This window comes from Lactuca virosa, chromosome 1 (genome assembly GCF_052849685.1).
Source record: "Lactuca virosa cultivar CGN04683 chromosome 1, Lactuca_virosa_CGN04683_v6, whole genome shotgun sequence".
In the NCBI taxonomy this organism is placed as follows: Eukaryota; Viridiplantae; Streptophyta; class Magnoliopsida; order Asterales; family Asteraceae; genus Lactuca; species Lactuca virosa.
Genome location: NC_136426.1, coordinates 163903071 through 163909490, shown reverse-complemented (window position 1 = coordinate 163909490; position 6420 = coordinate 163903071). Strand labels below are relative to the sequence as shown.

The window sequence follows — 6420 nt, the reverse complement described above, 5'->3', positions numbered from 1 at the left end:
AAAAAAATTTAAAAAAAAACGAAAAAACGAAAAAAAAAATTAAAATAACCAAGATCCGTAGAGGTGTTCATGGTTTCTCAGAGGAATTTATGGTTCTACGGAACCTGTGGTCATTTTCCGAATCCTCATTTCCCTTGTCATATTTTTCAAAATAACCCTGCCGAATAAACTCACGTTTAAAAGGTTGTAGAAGCTCTTTTGCGGACACATATGTTTATGAACGACCACTTGACATTTCTTAATATTCTGAAAAATTCAATAAACCCCCTCGCTGTCAGCCCGATCTTTCTACAAGTCCACCGCAGAGGCTTTACCTAAGCATTTGGACTTGGCAGAATTCCAGAAGGTTTTTCCATCTCATAAGCCGTCCTCAATCTCCGTCCTCACGAGGTAGGATCTCTTTTTCTTTTAGTTTACCAGATCTGATTTCATCATTATTAATCAAAGTATGTTTACTCTTTACTTAGTTGTGTTTGGTTTACTTTTTGATCTAATTTATACTATCTCAGCCTTTTCCAACATATCAGTGTATATTTATCAGCAACGATAAGATGAGCGTGGTCGGATTTGATATCGGGAACGAGAGTTGTGTTGTGGCAGTTTCCAGACAAAGGGGAATCGGTGTTGTTGTTAATGATGAGTCAAAGCGTGAGACTCCTGCACTTGTATGTTTTGGTGAAAAACAGCGTTTCCTTGGTACAGCTAGCTGGCGCTGCAACCAGCATGATGAACCCGAAGAACACTGTCTCCCAGATTAAGCGGTTATCAAGGCTTTTCCCTTTTCTGATCCTGAATTGCAGCAGGATATCAAGGTTTTTCCCTTTTCTGTCAAAGAAGGACCTGATGGTTTTCCATTCATACATGTACGTTATCTTGGGGAGCAAAAGTCGTTTACACAAACACAGGTTATGGGAATGGCGCTTTCAAACATGAAAAAATTAGCAGAGAAGAATTTGAATGCAGAAGTTGTGGATTGTTGCATTGGGATACCTATTTACTTCATTGATCTTCAAAGAAGAGCTGTGATCGATGCATCTACTATAGCCGGTTTGCACCCTCTTCGTTTGATGCATGAAACAACAGCAACTGCTTTGGCTTATGGAATATCCAAAACCGACTTACCTGAAAATGAGCAGCTCAATGTAGCCTTTGTTGACATTGGACATACCAGCATGCAAGTAAGCATAGCAGGGTTCAAGAAAGGTCAAATGAAGATATTGGCTCATTCCTTTGACCGAAGCCTCGGAGGGAGGGATTTTGATGAGGTTTTGTTCCATCACTTTGCTGAAAAGTTCAAGATTGAATACAAAATTGATGTTTTCCAGAATGCAAGAGCTTGCCTCAGGCTTCGTGCTGCTTGTGAGAAGCTAAAAAAGATGCTTAGTACAAATCCAGAGGCCCCTATAAACATGCAGCGCTTGATGGATGACAAGGATGTTGGAGGGTTTATAAAAAGAGATGAATTTGAACAAATTAGTGCCCTGATATTGGAACGTGTAAAGAAGCCTTTTGAGAATGCTCTTTTAGAGGCTCAACTCAGGGCTGATAATATTTATGCTGTGGAAGTGGTTGGTTCGGGTTCTAGGGTGCCAGCTGTCATCAAGATTTTGACAGAATTCTTCGGGAAAAAGCTGACATGTACAATGAATATAAGTGAGAGTGTCGCTAAAGGTTGTGCTTTGCAATGCGCTATTCTTAGTCCTACGTATAGAGCTAGAGACTTCATGCTATATGCTGTATGACTAACTTTTTTTTTTTCCAATTTGTATTGTGTCTGTATGAAACCGTAATTTGGATTTTGCTTATTCATTTTGAAGCTGCAAGAGTTGTTCCTGTTTTCAATTGCCATGACATGGCACTTTTCTTACCAAGATTCCATGTATGGAAATGTGGAGGAGCAAAAAAGCACTATTGCTTTCCCTAAGGGAAATCCAATTCCATGTGTGAAAGGTATGACTTTTTACAGGGCTGGCACTTTCACATTAGGTATGCAATATGCTGATGATAGCAAATTGCAGGCACCAGCAAAGATCAGTATTTACAAGGTACATGCTTGTCTCAGATTTAAATAGTTGTAAAATTATGTTTTACATTGACAATGTTGTCCAGATTGGTCCCTTCAAAACAAAAAATGATGACCTGGCCAAGGTGAAGCTAAAAGTCCATTTGAGTTTGCATGGAATTGTCTCTATGCTATCTGTACAGGTGGGTTAATTATGGGGCTCCTTTGTTTGTTCTTGGTGTGCAAATCTTAATAAGATGTTTTTTATTTCTTTCTGTGACAGCAGCTTATTGAAGAGGTGCAAGCTGATTCTAAGGTTATACAACTAATATTCAATTAAGAAACAGAGTTATTAGAATATGTAATGAGTTTTTGTTATTTTGTTATACAAGGCTCCAGCGAGGAATGTCAGAAAGTCAAACTTACTTGTTTCTGAGGTGATTTACGGAGGAATGCTACCTGCAGATGTGCAAAAAGCGGCGGAAAAGGAGTTGAAAATGTCGTTACAGGACCGAATCATAGAAGAAATCAAGGACAACAAGAATGCTGTGGAATCCTATGTCTATGAAATGAGGAAAAAGGTAATTAAAAAATATAAGTTCTTCTTAATACTATAGGCGTGTTCTGCAAAACTTGCTGGTTGCTGGTAGCTGGTAGCTGGTAGCCGGTAGATGGTAACGGGTAATGGGTAGCGGGTAGTGTTTGATTTTGGAACGTTTTGTTTAGGCTAAAATCTAAACGCTTCTGTCACCGAACGAAGTTTTTTTTTTTTTTTAATTTTTTTAATTTTATGAGTGTTTTCTTAAAAGCTATAAGCCAGAAACTCCGAAAAACATGCCCTATATCGCTAAATCACAACAACTCTTGTCTTGCAGTTATATGACCAATTGCAAGAATTTGTTACGGATTCAGATAGATAAAACACGTATTTATAATTCTAAAAATATTATTTATCTTTTTAAATGGTATAACCTTGCAAAAACACATACACACACACAAACAAACATATATATATATATATATATATATATATATATATAATATTTTTAGAATTATATATATTTATACTTCTATAAACTATATCTATAAAACACGTATTTATAATTGTAAAAATATTATTTATCTTTTTAAATGGTATAACCTTGCAAAAACACACACACACACACAAACAATATATATATATATATATATATATATATATATATATATATATATATATATCATTAAACATTTTTTCGTATATAAATACGATTTTTCCGCATGAATACGTATATTATGAAAAAAAAATACTTAGGGTAAAAGTGTAAAAAAAATTATAAACTAAAGGGTAAATATGCAAAAAAAAAAAAAAAGGGTAAACTTAAGGGTTTTTTTGCGAATTTAATATAATGGTAACCAAAACTTGAGGGTTTTTATGACATTAACCCTTTACAATTTTATAACTTTTTTTCCTTATGCTTCCAATATTTAGCACGTACAAATAAATGCAGCAAGGTGATCCTATTCAACAACGTTGCAAGGAGCACACAGAAAGAGCATCTTTTATAGACCATCTGGTTGGTATTATTAATGCTTATGTTGCAGCAGCAACATCCGGTAATCCAAAGTATGAACACATCGGCTTGAGTGATAAACAAAAGGTTATAATCGTAAAATCCCTATTTGTCTATTACATGTTCATCAATCGATAGGTATATTTGACATTTTTTACTAAAATAAAAAAATGTTTGTTTTATAATGTTAAGGTAATGTTGATGTGAGTCTGCAGGGTATGTAGGCAGATAATGTTGAAATCACCTTCTGTCATCTGTCATCTAAGAGCATATTTAATAGGGGAGATTTGTCATAAAGCTTTTTGGTGCCACTTCAACAGGCTTTATAAACACATAGGTTTTTTATGGTCGCACATATCAACCATATAAGGATTTATTCTCTCCGTCCCAAAATTATTGTCCAAAAACAAAATTCACATAGATTAAGAAAAACAATAATTACCACTAACTTTATCTATAAAATGACTATTTTACCCTTTCTTGCATTTAATGTACTCATTAAATATTTTAATTTGTTAGTAATAACTAGATTATGACCCGCGTAAAACGCGGGGAACATATAAAAATGTACATATAAAGGTATAAAAAAAATAAAGTAACAGAAACAAACTTAGCATTATTGGTAACATTGAAATGTCTAAAAAAAACAATGAAACACCTAAATATCTATAATCGTTGAAGAATCTCTTTGTAAACATAACTTTTTGTTTTATTAGTTGGATGATCTTCCTCGTTATATATGAGTAACCTCATTCATTTTTCACTTGTGACGCGAGAAACAAAAAACATATAACTGGCAATGAGTGAAGACGAGCATACGCAAGTATAATCCAACATTTGATAATTATTGTCATTGACTTTTGTTAATGGCGATAACAAAATAAACAACTATGGGGAATTGCCTCCGCTAAAAGTGGAATGATATTCTTTTATTAGACGGAGTTAACTTCCTGCAAGGTATATACGTAGTCTCATTGAAGAATGTAGCATATATAATTCAGGCTTCAATGACGTGTCTTAAAATCCTAACAATATGTAATCTAGTACCATTGCATAGTCCTTTGGTTTGCTCGATATTACGAAGTAGCATGACTGGAACACCTATTTTTAGTGAAAGTTTATGGTTGGAAATTCTAGATGCCTTAAAACCATTCAACACAACTGAAGAGTAGATTGATTCCTCAAAAAAATCTGGTAACTCTATCTCAGATAAAGAATTTGAACTCATATATTTTTTCCCTTCATCTTTCATCAATCCTAAAATGTAGTCATTGGTAGCATCGAATTCTTCATTTGTAGGTACCAAAATAGCTTTATCCTGAAAATATGATGGATCATTAAGATGGTTTTCAAATGATGGATAAATGGTGGATACAATTGAATGAATATGGTCACTGTAGAGCGAACAACAACATCTTCTGGAAATTCAACTTTCAGTTTCACCATCATTAGGGCCACCAATATTACATTCACTAATTTTAAGAATCCACTCATCAAATGCTTTTGTCTCATCCAAATCATTAGTTAGACAACCAAACTAAAGCCTCATGTTTACGGTTAAACGTAAAACTTTACATTCACGCCATAATTCAATATGGGAAGCTAAACAATTTACGATATACCTAAATAATCAAATGCATATCAACTCGATAACATTAATTGAAAATGTTCAAGGTTTAATGTTAGAAGTTTGATGTACAATTTAGGAATTGATTTTAGAACAGATTACTGAAATCATCCCTATGGTTTGGTCAAAATTGTGTGTTTGGTCCCTAACATTTGTTTTGCATTCGGACCGTCCCTAGGTTTTGATTTTGTTGTGTTTTTCATCCCTCGCAGACATAAAAAGACTTTATTACCCTTGACCATTTCTTTTTTCTATGTTATTTGATATTTGTTTAATATTAATCTAATAAAGAAAATATTATTAAAAACAAAATATGGGTCCTTCCATAATCTCTTTCCTAAAATCTGCTAAACACCCTCATACCAGTACTCTCTTTCTCTCTCTCTCTCTCTCTCTCTCTCTCACTCTCTCTCTCTCTCTCTCTCTCACCGGAGACCTGTAAACTTTGGTGTTTCTCTCTTCCAAATCCTTTCTTCTTCCCTAGACATCTCTCAGCTCCGGTGAACACAACCCAACGAAAACCATAACTCCCATATAACCAAATTCCGAAATCCTAAAATTAAACATAAACTCAAGCTGAAGGATAAAGAACATACCCTCTCCGATTCACATACCCAGAAAAAATAGAAACCCTAAATCTAATTTCATCTCCCATAAACACAAAAAAAAATCACCCGAAAAATAAAAATCAATCTAAATGTAATTTTTTTTTGTAAAACCAGTCAACATTGTTCTTTAATCTTGAACTTGTTTAACGCCAACCATTGTCCCAGATCTGCAGTTAATTCTAACAACAAAGATGAAGCCTTAAACATCAACAACTGTCCAAGAATCGAAGAAACCCATGAAGCATTTACTCCATCGTCTTCATTTAATCCAGAATCGGGAGAACCCCAAAATCAAAATCGAAGCGTCTGACTTCATCATCGTTGTTTCCACCTAAATCAAAACACCCAAAACCGAGAAACACAAAATCAACATAATTATTATGGTGTGTATATATGTGTGTGTGTGAGAGAGAGAGTAAAGGCGTACCAGTTATGTTTGTTCTACTCTTTGATTTCGAGGTATGTTCTTTTATGTTGAAAAATCGATTCAATTTCGAGAATTTCGTGATGAATTAATGGAGTTCTTTTGATTTTCGGATCTCTGAATCCCTAAATACTGTGAGCAGTCATTTTCTGAATTTGTTTCAATTTAAGATGTTCTTGTGTGTTGAAAAATCGATTCAATTTAAG

At 34.2% G+C, this 6420-nt stretch overlaps 1 pseudogene across 1 annotated transcript; it reads left to right on the top strand.

Annotated features, from left to right (window-relative positions):
• Positions 1-224: 224 nt before the first annotated feature.
• On the top strand, positions 225-4023 carry LOC145160852 (heat shock 70 kDa protein 14-like; annotated as a pseudogene). The gene is made up of 8 exons (XR_013738256.1): positions 225-390; positions 510-1736; positions 1818-2045; positions 2110-2205; positions 2289-2318; positions 2395-2583; positions 3493-3642; positions 3771-4023. The product of XR_013738256.1 is annotated as a heat shock 70 kDa protein 14-like (transcript).
• Positions 4024-6420: the final 2397 nt, after the last annotated feature.